At 38.2% G+C, this 19543-nt stretch overlaps 1 protein-coding gene across 9 annotated transcripts in view; it reads left to right on the forward strand.

Annotated features, from left to right (window-relative positions):
• The window catches only part of tox2 (TOX high mobility group box family member 2), a 281333-nt gene that overhangs the window by 8242 nt on the left and 253548 nt on the right, over positions 1-19543 (forward strand). The window contains exon 1 of one of the 9 annotated variants that reach the window (XM_008109981.3): positions 457-1755. The exons of the other annotated variants lie outside the window; for them this stretch is intronic. The gene's annotated coding sequence lies outside the window, so the exon portion shown is untranslated. Of the gene's footprint in view, positions 1-456; positions 1756-19543 lie in introns of those variants that run through there. 9 annotated transcript variants of the gene reach the window in all.

Consider the following 19543-nt stretch of genomic DNA (forward strand, 5'->3'; position numbering starts at 1 on the left):
CTGGCCCCAGATTAGCCAGCATAGACGAGGCCTCAGTTTAGGTAGGAATCCACTGTGATTCAAACTGATATTGAAGAAAATACAGTAGAGTCTCACTTATCCAACATAAACGGGCCGGCAGAACATTGGATAAGCGAATATGTTGGATAATAAGGAGAGATTAAGAAAAAGCCTATTAAACATGAAAGTAGGTTATGATTTTACAAATTAAGCACCAAAACATCATGTTATACAACAAATTTGACAGAAAAAGTAGTTCATTATACATTAATGCAATGTAGTAATTACTGTATTTACGAGTTTAGCATCAAAATATCACAATGTATTGAAAACATTGACTACAAAAATGCATTGGATAATCCAGAACGTTGGATAAGCGAGTGTTGGATAAGTGAGACTCTACTGTAGTTTCACTGTGCAGATGATTACATAGGAAACCCTGGAATCAGTTTGAGGCCCAGATGGTGATTACACAAACCACAGAGCACTGATACACATGAAGGTCTTTCTTTCATTGTGCTTTCGTGGGAGTTTGTTGTCTAATTTCTGCAGTTTGTATCTAGCTTCAAACTGCATTAAAATATTTAGTATAGATGGGGCTATAGTGGGAGCATAGCATCCTATGTAAATCAAATGAGACACAGGACTTTTTTTGGTACAGTGCACTCAATATGAAATTTGCGAGCTATATGAACCTGGATGAAACAGCAGATAATACCAAACTTCTAGCCCAAGAATACTATAAAGTTGCACTGGAGTAAATTTCTAGAGAGGACATATTTTGTTGGACATGGATAAATGAACTATGGATACCAGTTCTGTAGACATAGATGTCTCACTGTACTTGGATGTGGCATGTTTTGATATATAGAGGATGGGATATGGAGCTCTGATAGTGTGCCCATGGACTGAAAAAGATCTGTTTTCTGTATGAAATATTTCTTTCATTATATATATTAATAATGTTAACTATTTGTGGTTTCATTCAGATAGCTTATAGCATCTGACTGCCAAAAAGAAGTGAATAAATTTTCTTTCTGCTGTCACATGTGTTTTTTGAACACTGAGCTCAGTTTTCTGCTTAGCTTACCTTCCGGTTGCTCACATAGATTCTTTTCAATTTTGGAATTGTCATATGCATAGTTTGCTATTTCTGCTGTTTTCATTTCTTCCATTCTGTCCCTTTATTGAAATTGTGTGCATGAATGGTTTTGTGCATTGAAAAAATTCCATGAGATTATTGTATCCATAATTGCCTTTGTATTCCCTGGGCACTTCCATTTCAACCCAGAGTTTCAGCTGACCAACATCTAGGTGTAACGCTCCTCTAGTTCTCCATTTCATGCCTCCTCTAGTCTCCAAGCATTCATTGTAGTTTACCATAATAACTATTATGGCGTTTACATTTTTTTAAAACATCATCCTTTTTTCTTTCAATTTGATTCTTACTATATGGCTTGTGTGTAATGGTGAGGAAAAACTGATCAATAGTGCCACTAGTTTGGAAAAATTAACAGTTTTGGACTACAACTCCCATAATTCCCCAATCAGCATAGCCAGTCCAGAAAAGTAACATTCTCAAGCTTGGGCACTAGCAAACAGATCACTTGGAAGATTAGAAAGGTGGAGCTAAATGGAAAAACTGAGTACTTGGAACAAACAGAAAGCGGTTGCAAATTCAAGAAAGCTGAAAGATTCCAGTCTGAAAGATATTCAGATGAACATGTGTTCTTGCCACTTTACAAGCAGGACAAGGTAAGATAAGTCCAGTAAATCCAGCTGGAAATTCAGAAGAAAGGAATTGCAGGAGTACTCATACTGCTAATGTACCCTGAAAGGAAAAATTATAGGACTTAAGTTGATATGCTCTTAATCACATCGACTTGTTAATATTTTTGTATGAACAAGAACAAAAGGCATATGCCAAACAGTTTGTTTAAATAATTCATGTTACTTTTAGGCTTCAGATAATATATAGCCTTATTTTTTATTTAGCTAACAAAATTGCAAACACATTTTTCTCTAAATGCAGTATATACTTAAAAGATAAATCTCATTGAATTCAGTAGAACTTTCTTTTGAGTAGATGCGTGTTGGGTAGTTCTGTAAGTTATTGCAGCTCAGGTAGATGCTAAATTGTACCAATATTTGTTGTTGTGTGTGATTGTTTTTAACAGAACTGATCAGAAATAGGTTTTGACCTGTCATTATAAAGGAGGGTCAATGTAATGAATAAATTTTTATGGAACATTCTGTTTTCTTTTGACTTTTATGTGCACCGCAAATTGCAGTAGTAAACACTGAGCTTTTCCCTTTTACATTTTATTACTTCAGAATGTCGAGAGACAGAATATTTCTTTTTCCTGATTTAAAGGAACATGATTCTTCTAATTTTTGCATGAAAGAAAAGATAAATAATTCTGTCTTTCTTTTGGTGAAGATTTCATTTGGTATTTGATTTTGAATTATGTCAAATAGAGTAAAACTTGTCATTAAAAATTCTGACATTCTAGAATTGTTTGTGTCACTTGATGCCCCATCTCTCTCTCCTGCGGCATAGACTTTGATGGTGTGAGCATTCCATCTACATAATAGAAAGTGTTTGAAGCTCTCTTTTGCCGAAGGCTTTATTAAATCAGGGATTCAGAACTAAATAATGAATGCCCATTCATTCATAGAAAATGTTGTTCTAGCATTTTGTGTAGAGAGGAGCCTTTATTGTTAGCTACTTTTAGAATAGTAAAGATGTTTTGAAAATTATATTAGACAATATGGCTGCCATAGCAAGTTTTCATTAATTCCCTTAAAATGACGATACATTTAATGTTGCTTCTACATTTAAGAAGCAAGGAATATGGTAGAAGACCATCCAAATTAAAAGCATGTTCCATTCTGTATTGATCCTTAGAACATGATTTCTGTTGCAGGGACGAGTAACTTTTTATGAAGTAAAAATGAGATGGAAGGACTAAATATGCAAGTTATAACTTTTGTATCATTTTCCTGCTTTTAGTGCACAATAACATTTGTAGATGTGTTCCATATATATACCACAGAAATGTTTATAAATGGTGTTCCTTGTAGTATAACATAATCTGAGACAGTTTCTGGAGAATTGTGACATTAGGACTTAAATACAGAAAAGGAATGAAATCAGTTAGCTTATGTATGCTTATGTATGTAACTCTGCATATGTATGCTTGCCCACAATGCCCTACCTCATGTACGGAGGAGGAGTTGTTTAAAGCTACGGACAATGCGGTTGCTGTTGCCCGCTTTTGGTCCAAAACTATTTAGTTGCTTGTGATTTCCTCCCCCCCCCCCCCATCATTTTGAAATGTATTCATTGTACAATGCTTTTGACACGAAATAAATAAATAAAGTTAGCTTATTACTTCTTTCTTTGTTTCTACTTCTGTAATATTTTGGCATATTTTAGCATAACAACAAAATTAAGGCTCTTGGATATCCATCACATGCTTCTAGATTGCATGGTTCCACCTCGGAATCAACATGGAGCCCACACCTCTAATGTAAAAGTAAAAGATATGCATCACAGCTAATTTTAACAAAAATAGTATAGATCAACATTTGCATATTGAAACATATTGGTAGTGGGAAAAACCTTTTGCTTCTGTTGAATAAACGATTTGGTTATGAAACTCTGCATGCATATTCTCGTTCATGAGAATGTTACTGGTGTAGCAGGCTCTTTTGATCCATGACCCTTTTTTACACTACATTTTTAAAAATTAAATTTCCTGTATTTTTAAATACTCGTCTAAGTGGGATCTAGCTCTCTTGCCTATCCAACCAATGATTTTATTGTTAGCTAGTATTAATCTGCATAAAATGTGTGCATAGACCGTTTTGATCTATATTCAGGTTATTCTAACTGTAGCATTTTATTACGCACTCACTGGGCGGGCTAATGTGCATGGAATGAATTTTTCTCCCCATTTACCTTTTGTGTTCATCTTCCTACAAATAAAGATCCAAGTGTTTTTTTTTTTATCTAGGGTTTAATTATATCTTTCAGTATAAATGAAGCATATAATCGTGCTTTTCGAACAGCTCTGCATTACAAAAAATACATTTTATTTTCTTCTAATGGTGTTTTCCTTTACATTTTTTACATCTGATGATGATCAGGCTTTTGTTTCTAGCTATTTAGCATAACAATATTTTTTGTTTTCATCCTGTGGCAGGGCAATATTGGTATTGTGATGCCAGATTTCATACTCCAGAATGTGTTCTCTGTTCTGACAGCTGTGCTTTACGTACAGATGTGTGAGCAGCTGCTAGTGGGCAGGGGTTGCTTTTCAGATATCAAAGGTCAATGTATGTACACCGAAGGGTGAGGCTAAACAAGGAACAGAATGGCAAGGGTTTGATTAGTAGCATAGTCCCACTCCTGTGTCCTCATGTATCAGTGTACTGCATTAATAGGATTTAATTTATGATTCATTGGTTGTCAATTCATTTTTTATGGACATTACTGTTTTTAGTCTTTCTGTATTATATTATCGTTAACAGCCTTAAATACTGCTTTTAATGGAAATGCAGAATGTAAACCTAATTAGTAAGCACACTTCATCTTTTATATTGTTGCAACAAATAAGAGGATGAATTGGTTTGTTCAATAATTTGATAAAGAGTTCCCAGTATCATTCTTCTTCTATCCATCTTCATTTCTTGGTAGAAATGTAGATTCCGATTGTGCATTCTAGCACAGAAAAAACTCTAAGGACAATCCTCAAGAAGTCAACCTAAAGACAAACTTTCTCATGCAGATACTATAGAGAAAAAGTCAGGTAGAAAACAACATATGTTTGTTTGTTTGTTTGCATTATGACCCTTTCCCAAGTTGAGACTCGAAATGCCTTCTAGCAGTTCGAACAATTAGGGATGTTGCAACAGTTGGACATAGTTGAGATACATAATGGTTGAATTGGTGGCTAATAAGATTTCTGTCCATATGGATTGTTTTTATGATATGTTTGCACTGGCTAGAAGAGAAAGGTCCAGAGATATTATAATTGTGTTGTGTGAAAGGGTGGCCAATGGGATTCTGGTCAGCCTTGCTCACTAGGCAATTATAACATTATGATTCCACCACTCTAAGTGCATGACTGCATCTTAGGAGTTTGTAGTCTGGCGAGGCACTAGAGCTCTCTGGCTGACGTACCTCCTCCCTGAATTGGCAATCTCAGGATTCCATAGGATGGAACCTTATCAATTAAAATGAAATCATAGCACTATAACTGTGTAGTTTAAAAGAGCCTTGCGTCAATGCTTTTACAACCAGTTGTAGCACAGCTGGTTTAACATTTCCATTGCGTCCATTCCTGGACTTCCTTGATCAAGTGAAAGTTCTGTCTCCACTGGTGGCTTCCCTATGTGTTCATTGCTGAACATAGGCAAACTTTCAGCATTCAGTATGATCTTGACCAATGTCTGTTGCATTCCAGGCTGCACCATTAATATAATAATGCTGGTCAGTTTCACTGGAAATACATAATACTTGATGTTGATGTATTCTGTAGAAGCCCTGTTAATGTTAAAATGTGACACCAGTTGTCTAACTATGACACTGATGAGAGTGATTGAAGCATTATTGAAATGAGTTCTTTGCTTAATCTTATGAGACCAAGGTTAACTGTTTCATTAATGTGAAGTTCCACTTTTATGATGGGTGACTATTTAAAGATTGGAATACATACAGCCTCTGTCTTTATATTACATCAAAGATCATCCATCCATAGTTATAAAACATTGAACAGGCTGGATTACTTTTGCAGATGTATTTAAACTTTTAAACTGCTGACATATGATTTTATGTTGGCTCCATACGTTGTATAATTATTAAGTAAATGCCGAATTAGGGCCCAGTTTCGTAATTGGAGCTGTGAAGATATTACTTGAAATTTGGTTTGCACAGGCTACTACTGTAAGCTCTTTCTGAGTAACCTCATCAGAGGAAATGGGTAGCTTTTAGTCTGAGCTGAATTCTTGACCTCTAATTATAGCATGATTGCAAGAAGATTGAACAGTCTGAGTACTCTATATATAAAACAATGTTTTTTTTATTCCTCTGGTACTTAAAATAGCCCTTTTCATACTAGATTATTGCAAATAAACAAGTGGGTCTTTGAAAAGAATTTTGCTTTATGGAATGGTCCTGTATAATGTATCTGCCAGCCGTACCTTTTCCAGAACGCTCCATTCCTTTCCATTCCTTTCATAGCACTCAGTGTGTTCAGTTGTCACTGAATTGTTTTGGATGTTCTGTTCTTTTATAAGAGTACTCTTTTTCAAATGTTAGAGTTACCCCAGATCTTCTGATGCAAGATTATCCTATTGTAAATAGTTGATGCAGTTTGCGTTGTATGGAGATCCATGCACAAAGAATGAGCATGCTATTAATATAACCTTGTGCTTATAAAACACCAGGATTACTGACTGCATATGCTCTGAATTAGTTTCTCTTTTTATTCATGTGGGAAATAATTAATGTTTGGCAGGTTACTTCCACAGATTCCTTGTTCTACTTCCCTTTTACAGGTATAGGAGCTCTGTCCTTAATTATACCTTGTGGGTTTCTTTCTTTGGGCCATACAGAATACTGACTTCCTTTTATTGTATCATTGTATCAGAGACAGATTTATTTAGCCCAATAGGTACTGACTTCAATTGAATAGATATGTCTGGCAGTACTGGATTTGCTCTTATGTGTCTTTTTAATAGGACATTATTTCAGTATGTGATATACTTTTTTCCCTCCTGGGAGGAAAACTCTTGTAAGGAAAGATATCTTGCTTAAGGGGTCCTCTTAAGAGTAAATTATTAATTCAGTGAGTTTCATGCTCCAATCTTGCACCATTCCATCTGGTCAAAATCAGGCATGCCCCAGGGTTGTTTGCTGTAGACAAGTTGCACAGTCCAGCTATTGCAGTGTAAAACAAAACAAACCCCCCTCTTTAGCAGCTTCTATATTTTTATGGGTGTGAGAAGGCTTACATCTCCATTTTCTCATTTTTCATTTCCCCTCTTTTTGCATTAACCTTGTGTTTGAAAATGAGACAGATGTTGAAGTGAAATAAAGTCTATTATCATGAGATGATGAGTGCATCCTTAGTCCAAACTTGTTTCTCTACCCTTCAGAAGAATTCATTATCTTTCAGTAAGCTTTCTCAGTTCTCCCTGCCTCTAGGTCATTGGGTTGTCAGGGTGAAGAAATATTAGTTTTAGTCCTGGTACTGCTGTGGAAACCTATTTTCATGTTTATGTATTTCACTAGTAACACAGAAGTAAAATAGATGAAGGATATTGGAGACAAGTGTATATAGTTGTACTGTATGCATAGTGTTTTGAGGATAGAATTGTTTCTGGACTTTCTAGTCATTTGGGGTTTGTTTGTTTTGTTCCATTTTTGTTTTCAGTGGCACAAATATTTATACTGTGTAATCATATCTCAAACATTCAATTCCATAGAGCATCAGAGTTTACATATTGACTGCTTACTTGGATGTGGTTGCACATCTACATGGATGTCACAGATGCAATGTCAGGGACATCAAGATAAGCACCTTGATTTAGAATCTACTCTAACTCGAGTTTTGCAGTCCATCAACCATTGGCTGGTATTCTTTGGCAAGTTTCTAGGAAAGAAAGAAAAAAACATTTGTAGCCAATGGACAGAAATATGGCAATTGTCTTTGGTACCTGAGAAGGAAACAGTTGCCTCCATTTGTTAGCCTTCGAAGTAGCAGTGTAGGCGGCAACATATAAGGTCTCATACAAGCACCTGACCTGTTTAGGCACATAAAAAATGACAAAGAGTCTTATGCCTCATAAATATTCATAAAAGACTTTGGCAAATAGGTCTCTCTTCCACAAATTATTGGAAAATTATCTGGTTCAGTAATGTTGTTAAGTTCTTAGCTTATGTCACAAAACCTGTTTTTTTGTAATATCAGAGGACTGAATGAATACCCAGCTGGAATTGATACACAAAGATTTCTTTTTGGGTCAACCATTCAAATAACAAAGAAGGCTTTTGGCGCAGTATAACTTTTGCTATAAACATGCTTTTTCAACAGGGCATCTCCTTTTTGTAGTACATGCTTTTTGGGTTATCCTATGGATTCTCAACTTGTTGTCTACAAGGTGGCAATTCGTTTTAATAAAATTTGATTTCTTAGAAAATAAATGGCAAGAATGTAGACATTATTTATTAATGATAAAAATTGTGCCTCTTCTCTAGGTCTTTGTCAGGAGTGAGAATGATGGCCAGTTTAATTTGCTTTTACCTCTTTTGTACTTTTGTACTAGAATTATGTAGTCTGAAAGCCATGTCCTAAGAAAAGTAGCTTAGAAACCAGGATAGGTTTAGTCTGGAGAATAGAAAATTTAAAAGTGACAAGACAGCCAGGCTTAAATGTTAGAAAGAACGTCATATTGAAGATGGAGCAAGCCTTTTCTGTTGCTCTGGAGCAGGGGTCCCCAAACTTTTTAAACATGGGCCCAGTTCACGATTCTTCGGACCGTTGGAGGGATGGACTATAGTTGGCCACCGAGCAATAAATAATAATAATAATAATAGCAATAATAATAAAAAAGAGAGAGTTGGAAGAGACCCTTTGGGCCATTTAGTCCAATCCTCTTCTGCCTCTGTGCACCAAAAGCAGAAGCAAAGCACCCTGACAGATGGCCACCCAGCCTCAATGTTAATAATAATAATAATAATAATAATAATAATAATAATAATAATAATAATAATAGAGTTGGAAGAGACCCCTTGGGCCACTGAGTCCAACCCCCTTCCTGCTTTGTGCAGCAAAAGCACAAGCAAAGCACCCCTGACAGATGGTCACCCAGCCTTAATGTTAATAATAATAATAATAATAATGGCTGTAAGAGAAGAAGAGACCTCTTGGGTCATTTAGCCCAACCCCCTTATGCCCTTGTGCCGTGGGGGCCAGATAAATGGCTTCGATGGGCCGCATCCGGCCCCCGGGCCTTAGTTTGGGGGCCCCTGCTCTGGAGACTGGAGCACAGAGCAATGGATTCAAAATATAGGAGAAAAGATTCCATCTAAACATTAGGAAGAATTTCCTGATGGTAAGAGCTGTTCCACAATGGAGTATGCTGCCTGGGAGTGTGGTGGAGCCCCCTTCTCTAGAGGTTTTTAAATGGAGGCTGGATGGCCATCTGTCAGGGCTGCTTTGATTGTGTATTCCTGAATGGCTGGGGTTGGATTGAATAGCCCTTGTGGTCTCTTCCAACTATGATTGTTTTGGGAAGTGGAGGAACAGTAATATCCAAGAAACCACGTTCCTCTCTTGAATGTTTCCACCTTCCATGGGTTGGTGACTTCAATGCTGGTACCATTATTTTAGCAGGGCATTTCATCCATTGGCAAAGGTTAGATAGTGGTTGAGAAATCTATGAATTTTCAGATTTTGTGGGATTCCAGATGTCACTGCCAGCCAGCATGACCACTGGTCTGGGATGATGGGGCCTATAGTTCAACAACATCTACAGAGCCATTGTTTCTTCATCCCTGTATCTGAATGAAAAAAATGGAACATAGGAATTTAGGATTTGTAGTAAGGTTGATAAAGACTTATAATAAATGGCATTGCTTATTAGCACAAAATGCATGAAGAAATAAAAAAATTCTGAAATTAAGTTATTTATCAATCTAGAAGCTAGTCAGTGTGATTGTTCTTCCAAACTCACATTATAATCTAGTCCCATTGTAGCTGTTGCATAGCAGTGACATTTCTCCTCTAAACCTAACAAATTGTTTTAAACCATGGGCCAGATTGACTCATTGCCAAGATAAGCTGTGCTTTTGCTAGATGGCTCAACTTATGATACCTAAAGAATGAGAAGGGAAAGTCTTTGGTGTGCTTTAATATCGCAGTGTCTAACATTGCATTTTCTATTAATTTAAGTCACATCTTGAGTTCCTACTTCAAGGTGGCAAATTAATTGTAGGAAGCCATCTGTTTAGAAACTGGGTCCATATACTACTGCCTGGCAGTGCAGCATGTAGTGGCTTTCCAATATTCAATTTAAATCAGATGGAAATGTTGGCCTTTGGAGAGTTATTATCAATCAATATTTCATTCTAGTAATGGGCTCTGAGGAGAAGGGTAAGTATTTTCTTTGCAGCTGCTTCAATCCTATAGCTTCAAAAATTCTTTGTCATTATAATCTGCATTTTGAATTTCTTTCCTCTGCAAATACAGTAAGTTCATGAATAACACTAGTAGATTTTGTTTACTTTGGTGTTTACTCTTTATTTTAAAATAGAGCTTAAGATACTTACTCTGATTATGTGTGGGTGGTGCACACTCATCCAAACTGACCAGTTCCTTTTTCATAGAAAAAATTGGATGCACATCTGTTGTAAGGCTTGGATCCAGGCTTGAGTATCTTTAGAGCAGACCTATTGATATAAGTGGGACAGGTTAGTTGTGACTAACTTAAACCCAATCAATTTGTTTAATACAGAGCTCCAGGTTTCATGACCAGCGCAATTCTAACTAAAAATGTGCTGTTTATGGAGAACTGGGAGAATTTGTAAACCTTTTCTGCCAACCTTCTTCTGCAGATTGAACTCAGAAATGTGTTAATGGAGCAATGTATTGGCAGAACTGCTCTGCTGGATATGATCTGCTGCCATAATAGCTAAAAAGAAGCAAAGAATGGAGTGAAGCAGGAGCCAGGTAAACTTTCAGCCCAGGAACAGCACCACATTGCCAACACACACTTAAGACAGGGTGAGAGTTGGTCATAAAATGGAAGGGATTTTGATTTTCCTTTCTTAATTTCAGATGGCTCTTGGCCATCTCCATTGGCTTGGCTAAGTCTGAGCTTAATCTAAAATTTTAATAGCATATGTAATAAAATATGTTTAGTATTTACTTCTATTGGGGCCCTTCCACACAAGCCCCAAACCTGGTTTAATCCAGAGTAAACCATGATTTCCTGATTTACTTTGGAGTGAAAAAACACCTGAATGGATCTGGACCTTACTTCAAGGTCTGGATCTTTTCAGGTGCTGGGCCTGTGGGGATTGACTCTCGGGACTGCCTTTCACAATCCCTGGGGCCAATTCCCATTGCCATCCCGATTCTTCGGGCTCTAAAAACCCAAAGGAGCAGAATGGTACCCACAACCTCCCCTCCCAGCCCCCCATTTCCCCTGTAAACTTACCAGAGGGGTCTGGCTGCATCCTCAGGCCCCTTGGAGAAAGCTTCTGACATGTCAAAATGATGCATCAGGAGTGTAGAAAATGGAGGGGAAAATAGTCACACACACATCCCCACAAAATCCTGGGTTTTGGGGCTTCTGTGTTGTCTCCATCCCAAGATGAACTGGGCCTGTCTGGAAGGGTCCTTGGTTGCTTTCCTATCCTCTATTCCAGTGGTTCCCAACCTTTGGTCCTCCAGCTGTTTTGGACTTCAATTCCCACAATTCCTAACAGCTGGTAAGATAGCTGGAATTTCTGGGAGTTGAAGTCCAAAACACCTGGAGGACCAAAGGTTGAGAACCACTGCCCTATTGTATGAGATTTATATGGAGTTACTGTAGCAATGCATACTGTATATGTTTAGACAAAATCAGGGATGTTACACACATGATAGCTATGCATTTCATGGTCTTTAGAATTGCTATGTTGTGACTACTTGATTCCAGTAACCAGGGAGCACTATTAGTTTTTTTAAAAATAGTCTATGAAAATGGAAATTAAAAAAGACCTAAATCTTGGAAATATCAGACTGACACGGAAAAAGGGACAGCCAGGTGACAATCCATTTTTTTGTTGACATATGAAAGATATATCATTCCTGAGAAAGACAGATTTATCGGAAAGCTTATTTCTCAATGAGTCCTTAGAACTGTGTCAGCTGAAAGGCACTTTTTTATATACAGATCTGAGGAATAAAATTTAAACTGAAAGAAATGGTAGCCATAAATGAAATACATCACACCAAATCACCGTCAGAATTATTTTGGTTTTAAAATTTATTAAAGAACTCCTCTCATTTTTTTGAAGCTGAACATCAACTTTGTAGGGACGTATGGGGATAATAAGTTATAATGAGTTTGGATCCCTACTTGGGATGTGGGAAATTCATTTAACTTCTGACGAGAAATGGCTTTCAAGTAGAAAAGGAAGTTTGTACACTTTTCAAAGCTTCTCAAAGGGAAAGTGATACAAATGTAATAAATATTAAAACCATCTTTTGTGAACAGGTCATTTTTCTGAAACTGTGTGCAGAACCTTAAATGTTGTACTTGCTGTTTTTGAGACCAGCAGTTCATGCTAAAACCTAGTGGAAAGAAAGTCAAGACTGCCTGATGTTGCATATTCTTACAAGGATAGGCAAGTACTTCAGTGAAGGGATTTTGTAACATTTAACATGACCTTGAGCTGAAACTATGTCAAGCACTTGATAGTGAACATTTCAAGAGACTGGTTTAATGTAATCTGTCAGCGACCCAGCCTCTCCAAGGTCTTCATCATAAGGGAGGAATTTGCCTTTTTCATTCTTCCTAGATCCCTTTTTAAGGAGGCAGGTGTGCCTAGATTTGTATCTCAGTCATGTCTGGCTTTACAGTTGTAGTCTATCCGTTCAGCCCTTCATCTTCCCCAGCCCTTCAGAGGAATAGTTTCAAGCCTTCCATTGTTCCACCAGTATTCTATCAAGGAACCTTCTATGATTAGAAATATCGTAACTATCCCTTTTTCCAGTAAGAATATGGCACTTTGTTATATTTAGGTAAAGGTAAAGGTTTCCCCTGACATTAAGTCTAATCGTGTCCAACTCTGGGTTTGGTTCTCATCTCCATTTCTAAGCTGAAGAGTCGGTGTTGTCCAAAGACACCTCCAAGGTCATGCGGCTGGCATGACTGCATGTAGCGCCTTTATATTTACTACATTTTGTTATATTTACCACATTTTAAAGGCATTTTAAGAATTTGGAGAAGAAGGGGAGAACACAAGCACAGTGGATGATCCCTGGGAGGATAGTGGCATATTGGTGCTACTCACTGTCTAAAGGTGCTACTAACATGTCAAAAGAATGCATAATACAGTAGAAAGGGTATGTAGGAGATGGCATATCACTCAGGGCCATGGCTGCCTTGATTAAATGAATTCATCTAGATCACATCCTCTTTTTCTGCTGCTTTCCAGTTTACTGAACATTATCTTCTTTTCCAGTTAATTAAGCTGCTTCTTGATACACACATGTCCAATGTATAACAGCCTCAGTTTAGTCATATGGGCTTCTTCTGAGAGTTCAGGCTTTATTTGCTCTCAAATCCATTCATTTGTCTATGGTATCCATATAGCTCTTCTCCAGCAACACATTTCAAATTACTTGATTCTTTTCCTGTCAGCTTTTTTGAATGCCCAACTTTATTTTTCCCCCCCAGTGATTCAGATAATATTACAATGTGTACAAAATATGAGAGCTCAGTTTCGTAATTTTGGTTTAGTCCTATCAGTGGCACACAAACCATTGCCTGAGAACCACTGCTTTAAAGGAAGTTGTACATAAGATAGATAAGTGGTAGCCCCCATTCTAATGCGATGTCAATTTTTATGAGTGATCTGGACTCTCTTCAGAGAATGTAGGAACTGTTTGCATTCCCTGTAATCAGATTTTTTACGCCTCTAGCTTCTCACCTATGCCTTCTCACCCCCTTATGGGATGAGACAGTGGTGCAAATGTTTCCCCGTCCATCATATCCTTAGCCCTAACAAAGCTTCAGTGAGTCTTTCACTGTGTAAACTATTTGATTTCTGAATAACTCCATCAAAAATCAGTGCTGGATTATGTTACGCATAAATCTTCAGACCTGTAGGCTTTGCCTTTGGTAAACTTGATTGGCAGCCAATTCTACTGATATCTTTTGGAGAAAGTTGGCTTGCGGCACCTTTCCTTTGCTAAGTTCTGCAACATTGATATTTGTTTGCAGTGTGTTAGTATAGATTGCTGAATGCACATCCAGAACTCACAAAGTAGGCAATTTGTCAGACTGTCATCATTGTTGCTCATGACTCCATTGACATCCTACTGCACTCCAAGATAACGATTTTTTGTATATTATCCTGGGGCTAGTGGTAAGTCTATATCTTTTCTGTGACTACTTCTTCTTTCTTTTTGACAGTTTTTTTTACGAAATGATGAGTTGATAAAATGATGAGTTGGTAAACATTTGTAGCATGGTGCATTTGGTCTAGTGCTAGCAGTTCACATTTTGCGAAGATGTTACCCTTTATTGGTAGAGTTTATTGATTATAGATTATTGCTTGATGTTAAACAAATGATATGGATTTGATCTAGTGGAGGCATTGTCTTTCTATAAACTGAAGATTTAGCTTAGTGTTTTATTAATGGAAGTTACAGAATCAGATTTTTAAAAATCTGATAAATATGACCTTTCTCCATTATTAAAACAAAACAATACTTCTTTGGAGATCCTCACTTGCAGTTATAATTTATTTTATTTAGAAATCATGAACCGAAACAGACTGGCCAGTGGAGTTTTGTATAGTTCTCATGTAACCTAAGGGAATAATCCTGTACCTCACCTCTACAAGGCCATAGTTGCTGAGTAATAAATACCATATCAAATGTATTATTAATATGTCAAATGCTATGTAAAGTACATTTTTGTTGCCAAAAGACCTTGAATTTGTTTGTCAGGTCTGTTCTTTATGTTATTTGTATCTATTTGAAGGGAAAATATGTTTCTTAGGGTTTTTTTGTGTGTGAGAGAGTTGCCTTCCTAGTAGCTATGCCAGTATAATAAAAGCCTATGAGTATATGGCTGTGTACATAAAGAGGAAACTTTGAAGATTAATCCACATGCACCAGGATCAGATGTTTTTGTTTACTAGAGTCATAGTTCATCACAGAATCATCACGGAAGTAGATCAGCAATGTGTTCTGTGTCATTATAAACCATGCCCCAGTTTCAGCTACTTTTAATCCCTGGCATTTCCAGTTTAATAACTATCAGGGCTGAAAAAGGCCTCTTGCTTGTTATCTTGAAGAACTCCTAGTTAAATACACATTCTAATTTAGTGCTCAGGGAAATGCTTTTTTTTGGACTGTAGCTCCCAGAATCCCCTTGATCGGCTAAGGGATTCTGGTAGTTTTTGTAAAAAAAGTAATTTCTTTAAGATCTGTTTTGGACTATGATCTAGTTCATCCCAACTAGAACAGATCCACTGAATCAATGCAAACTTGGTAAATCTTCATTAACATGAGTTCCAATGGTTTAATGAATATGTACCCTAAAGACACCAGATTCTATCTGGTCTGCTACTTTTGAAATGCTATGGAGACAGGTTGTATTTGGAATCAATGGATGTTCGTGATCACAATCTGGTCAAGTTGATTTCAGAATTGGGTGAAATGGGGAAAGGTAGTGATAATTCAAAGCAAAGTGTAAATGTTCTTTTAAAGTACCTTTGGTTTTATATTTTATCAATAATGCTATTTTTAGAAGTTCATTAGAATTCTTCTTTCCTACAACAAAGAGAGGCCTGTTTTGAATTAAGGTGAGTTGGCTGAGAGGAATTTTCTTGTATCATTAAAGTAGAAATCTTTTGCAGGTAATGTTTGAATGTATGACATTAGTTGTTAAAAATCCCTTTGCAAATAGATGAATGCCCTCATAGAAGGGGAATTGGAAATTTTCTTGGGGGTGTATTTATTATTCACTTTTGTCACTTGTGTTGCTTCATTTATAATGAGTGTAACCATCATATCTGCCTTGTTAATATTAATAAACTTCAGCAAGAAAAATAACAACATTATCTTTCTCCTTATTAGGAATTTTGTCTAAATGCATGTGTATTAGTATGCTTGTTTGTGTTATCATATGAGTGCAGAGCTCATTTGTTCTCCAGAACAAAAGTACAATAAACCATCAGACTAAATGCTAGGAATTGACATTTTGATGTTAGAATTATATAAAAAGTATATAGCTCTATTGACCAAATGAAAAATAAGATCCTCTATTTCTTCTTACTGCAGCGTCTTTTTAATTCTTCTCCTTTTCTCTCTGTTAAAGGTAGTACTACATTGTGTGTGTGTGCATGCCTTCAAACGGCCTGTTGATTTATGATGAACCCATGAATTTTATAGGGTTATTCTCCTGACCTCCTATAATTCAGTTTCTGAATCCAGATTATTTTCTTTGAACTGGATTGTGTTAGTCTGCACTACCTTATAATCTAGTTCAGTGATTCCCAAAGTGGGCGCTACCGCCCCCTGGTGGGCACTGCAGCGATCCAGGGGGGCAGTGATGGCACCTATTAGGACACGGGGGAGTGGCCAGGGGAGGGGCGGGGCCTCTTCCCAAGTGCCAGAGACAGGGCTGAGCACCTGAGGTGCCTATTAGGACACAGGGGGCGGAGCTAGAGGAGTGGGCATGGCTTCTTCGCAAGAGCCCGAGTACAGGGCTGAGAATCTATACCTCTCCTGAGGCACTTGTTGGGACAGAGGGCGGAGCTAGGGAAGGGGGCAGGACCTCCTTCCAAGAGCCCAAGACAGGGCTGAGCCTCTATATTTCTCCTGAGAGGCCTTTTAGGACTAAAAGGTGGGGCTGGGGCGAGGCCTCTTCCCAAGAGCGCGAGACAGGGCTGAGCCTCTGTATACCTCCCCTGAGGCGCTTGTTAGAACACAGGGTTGGGGTATAGAGGTTCAGCCCCGTCAGGTACTTGGGAAGAGGCCATGGCCCTCCTCTAACCCCGCCCCCTGTGTCCTGGCAGGCACCGCAGGACAGGGATAGAAGCTCAGCCCTACCACAGAGCTCGTAACTCTGCCCATCCCAGTCCTGGCCACCCATTTGTAGCCCCGCCCACCTCCTCCTCCCTCTCCCCCTACCAGCCCTGCATCTTGGACTAGGGGAGAGGCTCAGCCCCACCCTCTTGAGCAGGAGCCATGCCCACGCCTCTAAGCCACACCTCCTTTTCCAGGGGGCTCTGAGTAATATTTTTTTTCTGGAAAGGGGGCAGTGGGCCAAATAAGTTTGGGAACCACTGATCTAATTCAAAGCAGGTTATCTGGATTTTATATGGCAGTGTAGATCCAGCCTGAATATCAGTTCAAAGCAGATAACCTGGATTCAGAAAATGGATTATATGGCAGTGTAGACAGGGCCACTGTTCCTCACCCAGGCAGAGAATCAACCAACAGCCATCACTACGGCAGAGAAATCTGAATTGATCAGTGCTTTTTTCAGCTTCCCTCAACCTCTCAAACCTCCTTCCAGTGAAGAGGCACCAAAGTGTTACAGCAGTCGAGAGAGCAAGGGGGGATTGGAGCTTTTTTCATCTTCTCCTGATACTTCTAATCACACCTTGGCAGGGAACCACCAAAGAGCCACCACAGCTGCACAAGGAGTAGAGGGGATTGGTCTTCTTTTGAGTTTTCCTGGGATGGGCTAAAGTGAGAGCACTGACCCTCTCTTCTGTATACAACATGGAAGGGAAGTGGCAAAGAGCTGCTGCTGTTGCCATTTTTCTAGCAGGCATTACAGAAGTTGTGGTGCAGGAGACAGGTACCTCACTGACCTTTGTGTGTCAACCCACTTTTTTGACCCATATTTGGCATAGATGTTTTGTGTTATATGTGAAAATTTGCGGTAGGAAGCAAAAGATGACAGTGGTCTTGCATTCACAAAACTGAATACAAAAGATGTTTGGAGATTGTTTTGATGCTATCTTAATAGAGAACCAGGATGATTAAGTAGAAAGAGTGGGTACAAGTAAAAGGCTTAAGCCCATTAATTTTAAAGTGTCCAGTTGAAGAAGAGTTGTATCAGCCTAAATTTAGTAAGCAGTAGCCATGGTTTTGTGTATTTAAATTCCATGAATGGGTCCAGCCATATCTCATTCTTTCCAAAAATCAGGCATGGGGACCTCAATCCAGAATTGTGATCTGGCTATAAACATCTTTTTTTTTCATGCCATTTTCCTGCTTAAAACTGGAAATAGATATTTATTCTGACTTTTTAAAAAAAAAGATCCATACACACAGCAATGGCTGGGGAGTGCACTAATATTAGACGTTTGAGGTACTTTGATGTGTTCTTGGTTTCAGGAGTTTGATGTATATGTGTTACTAATAGCTGTGCAAATCAAAATTTATGGTGGATAATTGGTGCATTGAGAAGAAACTTCAGTCTGTCATAAAAGAAATGGAAAAATAAATCAAATTCAGTCTTAGTGTAATAGGCTATAGATCTATTCATGACCTGTTTAAAATATGAATGTACTCTGGTTTCTGGACAGAGTGTTGAAACATTTACTGAGTCATACCATTGGTCCATCTAGCCTGGTATTATTCACATTATCATTGATGCCTCAGGGCTTCAGATACATTCCTTTTCTGGCACTACCTGGAGTTCTTTTGTATCTCCTGCTAGTCCCATTCAGGTACTAACCATAGCTTCAGAAACCACACAAGAGATCAGCCGTGTTTAGAATAGTATGTTGGTATCTGGACTATTCTGATATCCAGACTATCCTGTATTTATTGTGTCTTATTAGTCAGTTCTCCAGTTAAATACACCAGGTTTGCATATAATGTGAACTTGTAGAATGTGGGTTCATTTATACACAAAAAACCCTCCATGGACAAAGGACATCTTGAACGGTGAGGAAAGGTGGGTAAGAAATAAAACGATGATAGTGATGATGGTGATGATGATGATGTTGATGATTGGATGCTCGCACTGAGCTCTAAAAAGAAACCCCCTCCCCAGGTGCCAATTCCAGTGGAAATTCTGGTTGTTCAAAGAAAGGAGACTGCTCTTTTCTTGGTGGGGAGAAGCAATGGAAGGCCAGCTGCACTTCTCTCATCAGAGGAAGGACATAAACACTTTCTCAGGAAAGAGAAGTGACAGAAAGCCGGTTACGCTTCTCTCAGCAAAAGAAACAAATGAACTTCTTTCTTGGCAGAGAAAAGCAATGGATGTCCGGCTACACAGAGCCATGCACTCTTAGCTGAGGAAAGATGGAGGCTCTTTCCTGGCTGAGAGAGGTGTATAGCTCTACAGAGCCAGGGTTCCCACTAGATTAGACATCTAGGGAGAGGGCTGCTTTTGAGAGTTGAGCCCAGGCACTCTGCTCCTCAACGCGTGAGTTGTCCCCTTTTACTACTCTTCCCTTCGCTAGGCAGCAAGTGAGTGTGAGGTGAGGGTATTTTGTTCATACTGTTGTACTAGAAATATATTGGATATTTGGTCTGTGAATGTTCTTAACTATCTACTTTCAGTGTGGAACTTAAGTGATAGTCACCAAGTGATAGTCACCAATTAACAGTAGCAGAATGCAGCAAATATTCATCAAGGCAATCTTGGCTCATGTTCATATTCTGTCTATTTCTTCTCTGCTCTTTGTTCTTTTTTCCTTCCCTCCATTCTTCATGTGTGTATTTTGAAAACACAAGAAAGATAGATTTAGACATAGAATATTTTCAGAAAAGATAAGACTTGTATT

This window comes from Anolis carolinensis, chromosome 4 (genome assembly GCF_035594765.1).
Source record: "Anolis carolinensis isolate JA03-04 chromosome 4, rAnoCar3.1.pri, whole genome shotgun sequence".
Lineage (NCBI taxonomy): Eukaryota > Metazoa > Chordata > Lepidosauria > Squamata > Dactyloidae > Anolis > Anolis carolinensis.